The 12,222-nt window shown below is 41.9% G+C and overlaps 1 protein-coding gene across 17 annotated transcripts in view; it reads left to right on the top strand.

The window, feature by feature from the left end:
* The window catches only part of ADGRL3 (adhesion G protein-coupled receptor L3), a 630,261-nt gene that overhangs the window by 148,116 nt on the left and 469,923 nt on the right, over positions 1–12,222 (top strand). For 2 of the 17 annotated variants that reach the window (XM_089778180.1, XM_089778182.1), the window contains exon 3: positions 4,400–4,552. The exons of the other annotated variants lie outside the window; for them this stretch is intronic. The gene's annotated coding sequence lies outside the window, so the exon portion shown is untranslated. The remainder of the gene's footprint in view (positions 1–4,399; positions 4,553–12,222) is intronic. 17 annotated transcript variants of the gene reach the window in all.

Below are 12,222 nucleotides of genomic sequence, written 5' to 3'. Positions count from 1 at the left end.
TGGACCAAAAGAGGGGAAATACAGGTGCAAATGACCCTGAATTGTAACATTTGTTTACAAAAACAGCCAAAAACAAAACCTCAGTTTATTTCCAGTTTCTACTTGTTGATGGTCTTGATAACTTATCATCTAGGCCACTATCTATGAAATTTGCATATAAATTACACTGTTTACTAATGCATTTTTTTCCCCATTGTTTTGGCTGACCTTTCACTGTGTGTAGAATTTGTGAATGTTGTCATCTGAGAAAGCTCAAAAGAGCTTTTTCATACTCACAAGGAATTTTAAAATGCTTTTATCATGTCTCTGTTCAGAAAAGTTTGGCAACAGGGTAGTCTGTCATCCAATATACACTTCGCACTATGTTGGCTTGTTGTGCTTATGCATAACTTATATGCAAAACAAATTATGTTAAGGTTTTCAGCAACTTAATATAGATTGCTTACAGCTACGTCTAATTACGTAATGAACTCTTCAATGGAAAAGTTACAGCTCAGAGCTTTCAAAGTGGAGTGTTCATAAAAGATTTCTAAAAAAAATTGTTGCTGAGCCCACTTATAAAAATAAATCTTTCTCCATTTTTGGCATGAAAGAACCATTTGATCCAAACCATAAAATATATAAAACTCCTCAGAACTATTTTCATTCCTGTTTACATAACTGCTCATAGATCAAGGCAATGAAACCAATGGAAGCTTTTTCATTTTGATAAAGAATGGCAATATACATGTTAAAACCATTGTTCTCTGCACCAGGTGGTACGTGCTCACCCTAAGCTTGACTTCTGTGAATAGTCTGCTGAACTCTGGCTTACCTTTATAAACTGTGACTAGCCACTGAACTTCTGTAATGGCAAGCCAAACAGCTTCCGACTCTCCCTAATGTACAGATAGCTTCAGCTATGTTTGTGACATCGATTTCTTTTAATAGATTTTTTTGGTTTGCTTTTCCCAGGTGTTTCCTATGCTTGCTTGACCTGTTCTTTCTCTTTTGGTTCTGATATTAAAGAATGTCAGGACAGTGACAGCAGTTTTGCACCATATATACATCGATATCTGAGTGTAACAAGGTTTAATTCAGGGCGGACTTTCATTTTTTGGTCCGAATTTCCTGTCTTTCACTGCTCCAAGAATATTGTACTATTTTTTACGCCATAAAGTAACTGTTTTCCTTTTGGACATGAAGCCTTTTACAATAATTGAAAGCTCGGAATTCTTCTCTAGCATTAGCTAATGGGCTTTTGAATCAATGGCTCTATTTTCCGATATGTTTGTGAAGTTCCAGAGACAATAAAACAAACGATTAAGTCATTTTAACTCCATCTGATGTTCATAGCCAAGACTTTTCAAAACAGAAGTCTAAAATTTAAAAAAGTGTTACTTTAAAAGGACTGGGCACCCAGAAAGTCCCATTGGCGTCTGTCTGAGCTACTGGGCTTTCAGCAATTTCAGAAATCACATCACTTATGTAAAAAAACAAAAATCAGGAGTACCTAAATGACATAGGAGTCTATGGCCCTATTAGCATTTAGTAGGGATTAGACCCAGATCTTTGAAGGATTTAGGCAGTTAGCACCACCGATTTCAATAGGCGTTAGGTACCTAAGTGCCTTTTGAGGATCTGGACATGAGTCTGCTTGGTTATCTGGTTGCTTTTGAAAACTTTGCCTTAGGATTCAAACTTGAGACTTCTGTTGTTGAAGGTCTTGGCTATGGAGAATAAACCAAAAAAAGTAAGAAGTGACTTTTGTAAACTAAAGAACACAGGAGCCCAAATCCCACTGAAAGTCAATTTTGAACATATCCCGCTAGTGATTATAATGCTGTCTGGTCCTCGGAGGGGAAAATCTTAGGCCTGTTGATGCCATTGGGAGTCTTTGCCATTGACTTAAATCACCAAGGATCTGACTGAATGGGGTTAAAGGGGCCGGGTGCCCTGATACAGCTTAAGGTCACAGAGTGAATAAAACATTCTACAAAGGCAGCCTCAAAAGTCTGAGCCAAAGCCTCCTACGTGGTATGAAGTCATCCTTCCTGGCGATTCTGAACGGGTCCCACAGAAGAGACCCCGGAAAGGCCAACAGAATGCATAAGCAGGGGCAATAAGCTATGAAACGTGCGTGTAGCCAGGGAAATGTCACACTGCTCTGGGTTGCCTTCTCTCTTCCTAGGCTAATGCACTGCAGAAAAGACAAAGCAAGCTGCTGCTCTGTCCAGCAGGAACTTGCTGTTGGCAGAAAGCCACACCTTGGCATAGGTTGAAAGTGTACAGGGCCATCTGTAAACCGGGAGTGTGTACTGGCTGCACCTTTGGCTGCAAAGGACTCCGATACTGCTGATTACACACGTCCCGAGCTCCTCATCTGAATGCTGCCATATGGGGTTTTTCTTCAAGGACGTGATCTATGGCTTTGGCTATCTTTAGGGGCTGGGTGGATGGTTCTGGGCAGCATGCTTACCATAAAGGCACTAATTCTGCAAACACCTTGCACATGCACACTTCACTTGTGTGAGTAGTAAGATATCGGTAAAGTCAGACGTGAGTGTATTTGTAGCATCAGGGACGTAATTTGCACAGCCCCATTCCACAAAGAGGTTTGTAGCAATTGCTGCCCCAGTGTAATAGTTACTAGGATTGCCAGATGGTTTCAACAAAAATACCGGACACACTTGACATAACATCACAATCTATATTATATCTTATTTAGAAAATACCGGACATTTATATTTTCTTAATTTGTTTCCCGAACAGAAAGCTCAAATACCGGACTGTCCGGTTCAAAACTGGACACCTGGCAACCCTACTAGTGACACTTTCCAACACGTCGCATGTGAGACTGGGTTAGTCTCCACTGCGTAGATGTGGCCTTGAAACTGACAGGATTCTTCTGCATTGGGAGGATGATGGCTTCCAGGTTTGCTAAGGAAGTGCTTCAGAGTGTTAGGGAATCCCAGATTCAGGAGGTAATGAGCTGTGATTGGCCTAGGAGTGTTGTTCTTATATACTTCTTTAAAAAAATCTGGAGGGGAGGGTTTCATTAACTTTATTGAGCTCATTTCTTTTTTTTTTTCCTTTTGTGTTGACAGAAGTCCAGTTTTATTGTACACGATCAAAGGTAACTTGGATAAGGCTGCTGTTCCATAAGCCTATGAACTCATTCATATTAAATTTGATACCAAGTGATGTCCAAATAAGCATGTGAGAATAGGGATCACAGCTGTTTGATGTTCACATTAGCAGTGTTGCTTAAACCATATAACTGGACAAAGGGATCTTTGAATAAACGCTTGCTTGACATCAAAAGCAAAATGGTATAGTTTCTATAGGTTCCCTGCATTCTCCTCTCCCTCCCCCTCCCCTGGCAGAATTTGATGTGTCTTCATATGCAAATTGAAGAGGAGACAACAATTAGCCTGGTATTGGGAGAGGTCAAGTGTAGTCTGCATGAGAACTATTTTTGCATTGCTTTTCTCCCTTGTATTTAACGAGCATTTTCCATGCATTGTTGGCGGGGAGGGGAATAAGAGATGGTATTTTGAATGAGGAAGTCAGAGCTGGTTTGAATAACTGATTGTAAGGCTTTTCCCTACCTTCAGAACGTACTGTGTATATCGGTTAGCAGGTTTACTCTGTCTCCTTACTCCTCTTCTGACTCAGACGTTTTTGTAACTTGCCCAGAAAGGTAAGGTATTTGAGAACGTTACTACTCCTTAACATACAGAAATATGTAGTTGTTACCAGTTGTGATAAGTGTGGGGCTTACTCAGTAATTGAAAAATAATGATGGCACAGTATAATAAGAGTCCTGTAAATTAGAGGAGATACCCAAAATCAGAAGTCTTGCAGCTTCCAGATTGTTCTGCAGGGTTGCTTGTACATATGTACATAAGCAGTTCTTTTAAATTGATGGATTATTCCTCAGTTTGTTCTGGTAACATTCTTATTTTGTTTGTCCACATTGTTCAGCCATTTTATCCAATTGAAAAGTTATTACATTTTCTCTTTCTGTCACTCCACCATCTCAGGGATATGTGAATTGAGTCCTATGACAGGGTCAGGCCAGGAAGCTACTTTGTAACAGTGATCTATTTCCAGGTGTAGATAGATGTGTGTCCTTAATGCTGCTGCTGGAATCCAGCAGAAGAACTTCAAAAACACACAATTCGCCCCTATTTTACATGAAGCTAAATTGGCTGAATCCCAAGCATTTGATGTATGCCCACTGGTCCATTTATCCTCCCCTTAAAGCAGTGTATCACTATAGTTTTAATACCTGTACCTGGCTGCTTTCTCATGTCCTAGGAATTGCTTCTATGTTGAGTAACAAGGATCTGCAATGGTGGAGTCTTAACTATCCATATGCCTTGTAGGAATAGAGCATAGTTTTATTTTTTTACAGGAACTCTGTGATGGTCAATGGAATTGAACCCAAAGGGCAAGGGTTACTTTGCAGGAGTGTTGGAACTTAAAGGCTCTGGCCAGGAACATTATGACAGTTCTTTTAAGAAGCCATACTGTTGGGTAATTCAAGATGGCATTTGAACAGTCTAAGGTAAGCCACTACCAAATCAAAATGCAAAATGAGGCTTTGTTGGCTACATGGTACAATAAACATTTATCTGTCCCGTTCATTACACACATTTTCTAACTGCTCCGTGGTGACATAACATTCGCTTTTAAGCAACTATGCATTTTTTATGAGCGATCGTTATGTGCAGCTGGTAGGGCAAGCAATGCATTGGATTATTTAGTTCCAAAGTACAATTTACACATCTGCATTTGCGAGTGAGTACACATGTCTAATGCGTGCATAATATAGCGTAACGAAGTGCATTTAACTAACTTGCTGGTAACACAAGAGCTTTAAATTGGTATATTAATTAACCTATTGGGCTCTGAACTATTGTCCAGACTTGACAAATTATGGGGAAGAGCGAGCCCTCTGCTATGGACGTTTGCCCAAGGGGGATGGGGAGCAGCCCCGGGATGTGATGCTAAATCCTTCATCCATTAAACCAAAGACAAAATTCTCAGCAACTTCATCATCCACTGCCCATTAACCAATAGACTTGGGAATACGCAGCTCCTGCAGCTCTGTGCTTAGAGTGCTGCTTTGTCTGCAGGCCTGGCCAGCTGGAGCTCACTGTCAGTATGCTGTAGCAACGGCATGCGGTGGAGGGGAGCGACTGGCTTTATTTTTGGAGCTGTGCTATCTGGTGCATCCTCCAGTACGCTCACAAAATAAACTATCCTACTCTGAGCTGACCTGCTCAAACCAAAGTGAAGCTGTTTCCACTGCATTTACCCACACCTGTAGGTGGATATGGAAGGTGAGGGCAAGAATTGTGTTGGCAGTGTAACCATGTGGTGCTGCAAAACTAAAGAGCCAGGGTCACTTGGCATGTGCATACATACTTTAAAAGTGAAATTCAAGTGAAAATATGCCAGCTCTGCTATGTTGCTAGGTATTTTAAGCCTTGCATTTAAAGTACATATTTAAAAGAAAAGAACAGAACAACCTAATATATTGGCAATTTCACTGTGCTGTGAGATCTATGATCTCACAGAAGTTTCCATCCTCTCCTGAGGTTTTTATGTTGGGGGCAAGACAAAATTTGAAAGGCTTCTGCAGCCTTTATTTTAGCCAATAATGCAAGGCTCTAAGAGGATTGCCCAACGTGAAAATATTAATATTTAAAGTGTAGTGAATTTTGAGTTACATGTGAACGAAAACATCAACTTAAAAATTTCCCGCTGAAAGGTAAAAATACATTTTTCATTTCCACATACTCTAAAACTCCTGAAGAGATTTTGCTCACATTTTCCAGAACAGTTCACCTCCGGGCTAAGACTAAACATGGAAACTTTCAGCCCACAAAGGGAGTTTTTTCAGAAGGTTCTGAGCATGTGAAAACAGGCAGATATAATGAAAGCCCCAGTGGAACCTAAGCAGAGCAAGTTCTCCCAGTCTCTTGCTATAATTACTATCCTGTCTTAGCAAAATCTAATGTACAGTTTAGGATCTGGGCTGTGACTGACTGTTGAGGAATTGGAGATAGAGGCACAGATTTTCAAGAGATCAGCATGCGGCCACTTCCATTTATTTTAACCTAGGCTTCTTGGTGGTCAGCCTTTTTTGAAAATCTGGGCTGTTGCGTGCTTAAATGACAGCGGAATTCTTCTGAAAGATCTAGGTCTGCACGCAATTCTGCAAAGAGTGTTTGTGACCATGCAAAATTAATTGGCACATTCCCAAAAGTTTTTCCGGGAGAAATGCAAAAGTACTTAATGTCAAAAAATTAAGGCATGCGACCAAGGTATTCTACCACTGAAAATGGTTCGTGTCTGTTGGAAATGAAAGAGGAATGCAGAATTAGGATCAGACCCAGAAAAAGGGTTTTGGAAATCCCGCCCCTTCACCCAGACTGGGCATGCTCCAAGTGCTGGAGCAGTATAAAAGGCAGCAGAGCAGCTCAGTCTGAGCTGACCAGCAAAGGAGAAGAACTTCCTGCCAGAGCTCCTGAATTGCTGCAGCCAGCCACCTTGGTGGTGAGAATTGGAGACCTGGGAGATGGCCACAACGCAACCTCCAGGGAATTCTAGGGAGAAGCGGCTGCCGGAGAGCCGGAAGACCCAGCTATCATGTGGGACATTGATCCAAACAAAGCGGTAGGAAGTAATCCAGGAAGGATGCAGGTGCAGCCTCTCCCGCCCAAGTATCCTCGGCATGTTTTGGCTGGATTCCCTGCCAAGGAGTGGCAGACAGCGCTGCTGCTCACAGGGCCCTGGATTGGGATCCGGTGGAGCAGGGTGGGTCCAGGTCTCCCTACCAGGGTGTTAGCCCCAACTGCACTGACTCTGACTAGTGGGCCATACTGCCCTGCACTGGTGGCCATTTACTGACTCTGGCTAATAAGCCATACTACCCTGAACTGAGGGATATATACTGACTCTGGCCATTAGGCCATGCTGCCCGGCAAGCAGGACCGCTCATGGACTCAGGGTTAGCAGGAGACTGGCAAAGTTTCATGGATTATGGAGACAGCCAACTCCACACCCCGGAATGAGGTCACCCCGGTGACAGGGCGTGCATACGCTGCCCCACTGATTAACATGTCTGTATTTATGCCACGTGTGTCATTCCAGTAACAATTCAAGAGTCAATATTGTATTCAAATGTTATACCTTTGAGGATGGGAATTCCTGTTGTTTCTCTGCAGAGCGGCTCCAGCTGCGCTCAGGTGATTCTTTCACAGGAGTGGAGTGAGCGGTTCATAACCTCATGTAAACCAGCTCAACCCTGCAAATTGGGCCATCTGTGTTGGTCAGGTGTGGCAAGAGCCGATTTGCAGTAGGCTATGCAGACAAAGATGCTGTTTTGTGGTACGCGCTGTGTCCGCCGTAGGAGTGCTTTGCTACCATCGCTGTACCGGCTATGCCTTGCCTGAGTCAACACGTTTAGCCTACTTGCTGCTTTTGCATTTGCTATTCAGCAACTTCGATGTAACCTTATAGGTGATTGATCATGGACAATTTTCAGCAGGTGTTTGCTTTTGAGGTTGCCTGGGTTAGTAGCAATTGCTCAGGGCAGTGACATAGTAGATGCACAAGCACATCTGGCACAAATCAGTGATACTGGTTCCACTGATATTTGCATACATAACTTTGAATTTCCTTCTCTGTTAAGGTTTTTGCTAGTTAAACACAGTCTCGTGGATGTAGATCAAAAGCAAATGCAAACAGGTCCATGGAGATGGCGGAAGTGGATTTGTTTAACATTTCAAAGAAATGTTCATGGATAATACTTGTCCACTGTTTACCCAGTGTTAGTTGTTTACCTAATGGTCTTGAAGCCTTTATTACAGTTTTATTACTGCTTAAGGAACTTTAATAATAAATTTTCACAAATCTCTTAGAGAAAATGCTACCCAATTGCTATTCAAGTTGACCTGTTTGACCTGGGCTCATATAAAATAATCTGTCTGGTTAGCAATAATTTTAAATTCATTATTTAAGTTTTTTCTGGGGAACTGGAGGGGATGTTACATGGGGTAATAAACAGTGATGAGCTGGATTACAAATTTCATCAGAATTGCTCATATGCTTGGTAACACCTGTGTTAATCTCTAGAATAACATATTAGCTCATATCACCCGCAATTGTGCGGGTGTCGATCATACAGTTGATTCTGTTACCTTTACATTCCTTCGCCATCTTTGTAAAGGGGTTGTCTTTGGGTTGGTCTTTCTGCCACTGCTGTGTGGCCTGTAAGAGACAGTCAGTCCCACTTATTTTCCTTTTTTGACTCAGTGTCTCGGCTTCTCTTGTAGTTGGGAGAACTTTGAGTTTTCTTTGTGTCTCCTATTCTGCTCCAGGTGATATTCCTGGGCCTCATCTCTGATCAGTGCTGCTGTTGATACACCCAATGGTATTCTCCTGACAAACAAAACGGCTTAAGAAATGAGTAATCCTGTGGCACCAAAGAGACTAACAAAAATGTATGGATCGTGTGCTGTTGTGGGCAAAACTCAGTTCATCAGATCAATACAAGAGGCTTTCTCTGGGTTACATGGACTCATTTAGTTTGTTCAGAAGTAAATACTCATTTGACAAAGTGGGCTTTGCCCACAAAAGCTCGTGCCCCTTTCTATTTTTGTTAGTCTCTAGGATGCCACAGGACTCCTCATTGTTCTCAGAGTTACAGACTGACACAGCTGCCCCTCTAAAACTGTTTTAGTTACTCAGCAGAAAGTTTTCATAGTCAGCTGGCAGTTGCATAGTGCTTTCAGCCTCCAGACGCTTGGTCAGTGTTCACAATACCCATATTAGAGAGGAATAGATACTGTGGCTGAATTGCTGGGGGAAATTCCCTTTTACTAACACAGAGGTCTTCTCTCAGCGGGTGGACACCAGATTATTAATGCCTCCATCTTCAAGGCATTCTCACTCCTTACTATTTAAATGGCTTACAAAGGCCAACTCGCCCTTTCCACAATTCATACAAAGTGTTTTTTAAAATCAACTCCGCCCCCCTTACAGTTTGTACAGTATGGTTGGAAGCTCTTTGTCACTTTGTGTGCACAGCACTTACAGTAGTGAGAGCCTGCTCCGGGCTAGGACTGCTAGGTGCTGCTATAATAAAAACAGTACTAACAATGGCCATTTCCTGGGGACAGTTACAACTGATGCAGATAGCTTAAGGACATTCCTGTTTCTGATGAATACAGTAGGCATCCTCTGGGTTACATGTATTGCTTTAGTTTGTTTGGGAGTAAAGCTTGCATATTTACCAGAGCTACTCTGCATCACACGAGACATAAAGCAAGCTGCGATTTAGGACGTGCCTTGTCAAAACAGATTTCCTCTACCTGCGACACGTCCATTGGTTCCTTTTCTATTTTAAGTAAACCTGATGTTCTGTTCGTTGTAAGCAAACTTTAATTTAAAGTAGTTTCGTGGCACCATGGAGACGGACAAAGTATCATGAGCTTTTGTGGGCAAAACCCGCTCCTTCAGGTGAACTGGAGAGGAGTAGCAGAAACCCAGAATTTTCTGACAGAAAAAGAAGGGGGTGGAGGGGAGAAAAAAGATACCTGTCCATTGTAGGACTGGTGCTAAACGGTGTTAAATGCAGACATTAATTGGATGCTCCATTATAAAGCCAGCCTTCCCTCATTTAACACCTCATTTTTACATCAAAAGCTAAGTATGGGTCACTTAATTAGCCTCATTAGTACCAGTCCTACAGTTGACAGGTTTCTTCCCCCCTTTTTTCCCTTCTTTTTCTGCTATCAAATTCTGGGCTTTCGTTGTTCCTCTCCAGTTCCTCTGAAGAAGTGGATTGTGCCTACTAAAGCTCATGAGACCATCTATGTATTTTCATTGGCCTCTAAGGTGTCTCCGGACTACTCATTGATTCTAACATTCCAGACTAACACGGCTGCCCCTCTGAGACGTTTGAATTTTAAGGCACGTTATGGTGAGTTTTCTGTTTCTGAGCTAAAACGTGAGAGCAGCGCGTGAGGGGTTGCGGTGTATTAACGGCGTTGGTCAGAGCGCCTTGGCACTAATGGGAAATCTGGGCGGAGAGTGTGTCCCAATCTTCCTTAGAAGCTAGCCATGGGCTCTCATTGATTTTTGTTTTACGGCTGTCCTCAGGATGGTGATTAGTTCAGTTCATTTTCCATGTTCATTTCGGTCAGTTGAAAATGTGCAAATTAATAGGACAGACTGCAGGCAGGAATCTGAGGCAGTATATCATTGAAAGTACAGCTGTAATTCACTGCTGATTTATTAAATAAACCCCACCCCAGCACTAGAGGCTGTATTATGTGCTGTTGATTGCCAACTCCCTGCAGTATAAATGCCGTCAGACGCATAAAGTTACAAATTGCTTTCATAACTTTCACAACTAATTGGTAATCACCCTGCAGTTAATGGAACAGGGAAAACACCTCTTGCTAAATGCATTGTCTTCATTTCCTCCAGCATAATTTCCAGTATGTACTGAGCATATTCTACCTGGGCCAATAATAGCAACAGTACAAGAAGGGGCAGATGGTAAATTTCAGCCATATTCGTGCCTGTGCTTCTCTCTCTTCGAGTTCAAACATAAATACACTAGTCAGTTCTCTAATGTCCTTTGTCTGGTGTTGCTTTGTGCGTAGCTTTAGCGCTTTACTGCTGGTTAGCTTCCAGTAAACCTTCGCAGCTAAATCCAAGTGATGTTGCAGACAAGTTTGCCAGAGGCAGTCCTGCGAAAGAGGGGTCTCTGTGCATTCAGACAGATGGATTATTTTCTAAACTCTAGTTACCTGTGACTTGTAATTGAATAATGCTCTCCTAAACGTGCAAGTAACCCAAACATTCAGTGCACCTCTGTCAAACTGGTTGAGTTGGAGGATTATAGCTTGTGATATAATAATTATAAAAGGCTTTCCCACCAAACTGGAAAAGCTACTAGAATTTGCCTCGGGAAAAATTCCAGAAAAGTGTACCATCATTTAAGAATGAAATGAGAGGCCAGCCGTTGATGACGAGAATGAATCTATGGACTGGAATGAGTGACACACTTTACCTCTATCTATTGATAGATTTCATAGGCAGTAATGATCCCTAATAAGCATCTGAAGGTAATTTCAAAGAGTGGGAGAGGTTAGCGGCGGGAGCAGAACAGAGTTTGATAGTTAAGATTGCCCATATATTAGATAGCTCTGACAGAGCGTGTAATTAACTTTTTAAGGGTTGATACTGAAGAATAAATAACTAGTAATACATAAGGCTTGTTATAAATATTTCAAATAAACTCTGCTCATGAAGGATTTAAAATAGCAACCTCAGATTTTTAAAATGATCATTTTAAAAAAAAGAAGAAATGTAGGCCCAACTGGCAGCTTTAGTTTGTCAGTCTAAGGAGAAATTTTTAAAAATGATTTAACACCCGTTTAGGCACCTAAATGCATTGGCCAGATTTCCAGATGGTCGCGGCACAGAGGTTCCCATGGAGCATGTGTTTTAGGTAGCTTGTGGAACTGTGGCTTCAGCAGTTCCTATTTCCAATGGGAGCTGTTGGGTGCTGGGCCTTCTGAAAATATGGGCATTGAGATCTCCTGAAGTAATGATCCTCATGCATAATCTTAGGCAGTCAGAGTTAATATATAGTATCAGAATAATGGATAAGATTCATACACATAAACACAAAGTAACAGTAAATGTCTCTCATAAACATTGGCACTATATGTTATGTTCAGAAATTTTATTACATAGCCAATTCCAATATTTGTAGCCGGTATTTCAGCCAGCACAGGGCTTGCAGCAGCTGTCTTCTTTCAAGCCTTCATTGCGTCATTTTTTTTCTTCTACCCTGAGTGTTTCTTTGTGTTTGTGTAATTCTTCTAGTACAACAAAAGGCAAGCGAGTAGGCGGGTGTTTGGGATGTGCTGGAAAACAAGGAGCCAGATCCCTACTGAGGGTAAACTGAAGTCAGTGGAGTTGCTGTAGCAGCAGGGAATTTAGCCTTATTTTATGACTGGGGCAGTGAATTAAGATGCAAAAGGCTATAAGGCCCAGTGCACCAGTGGAAAGCGCTGCTGGGGACGAAGCGGGAGGGAGGGTAGAGTAGAGGTGGAGGAGGAAATCTGATGATCTATAGATTCTCTGTGAAGGATGTACAATCCCATTTAAAATGTTATCTGGTTAAACTAATGTACTGGTTAACCAGCC

The sequence above is a fragment of the Pelodiscus sinensis genome, chromosome 4, assembly GCF_052426305.1.
Source record: "Pelodiscus sinensis isolate ZL-2025 chromosome 4, ASM5242630v1, whole genome shotgun sequence".
In the NCBI taxonomy this organism is placed as follows: domain Eukaryota; kingdom Metazoa; phylum Chordata; order Testudines; family Trionychidae; genus Pelodiscus; species Pelodiscus sinensis.
The sequence above is the reverse complement of the archived record's forward strand: the minus strand, read 5'-3'. Positions and strand labels throughout refer to the sequence as shown.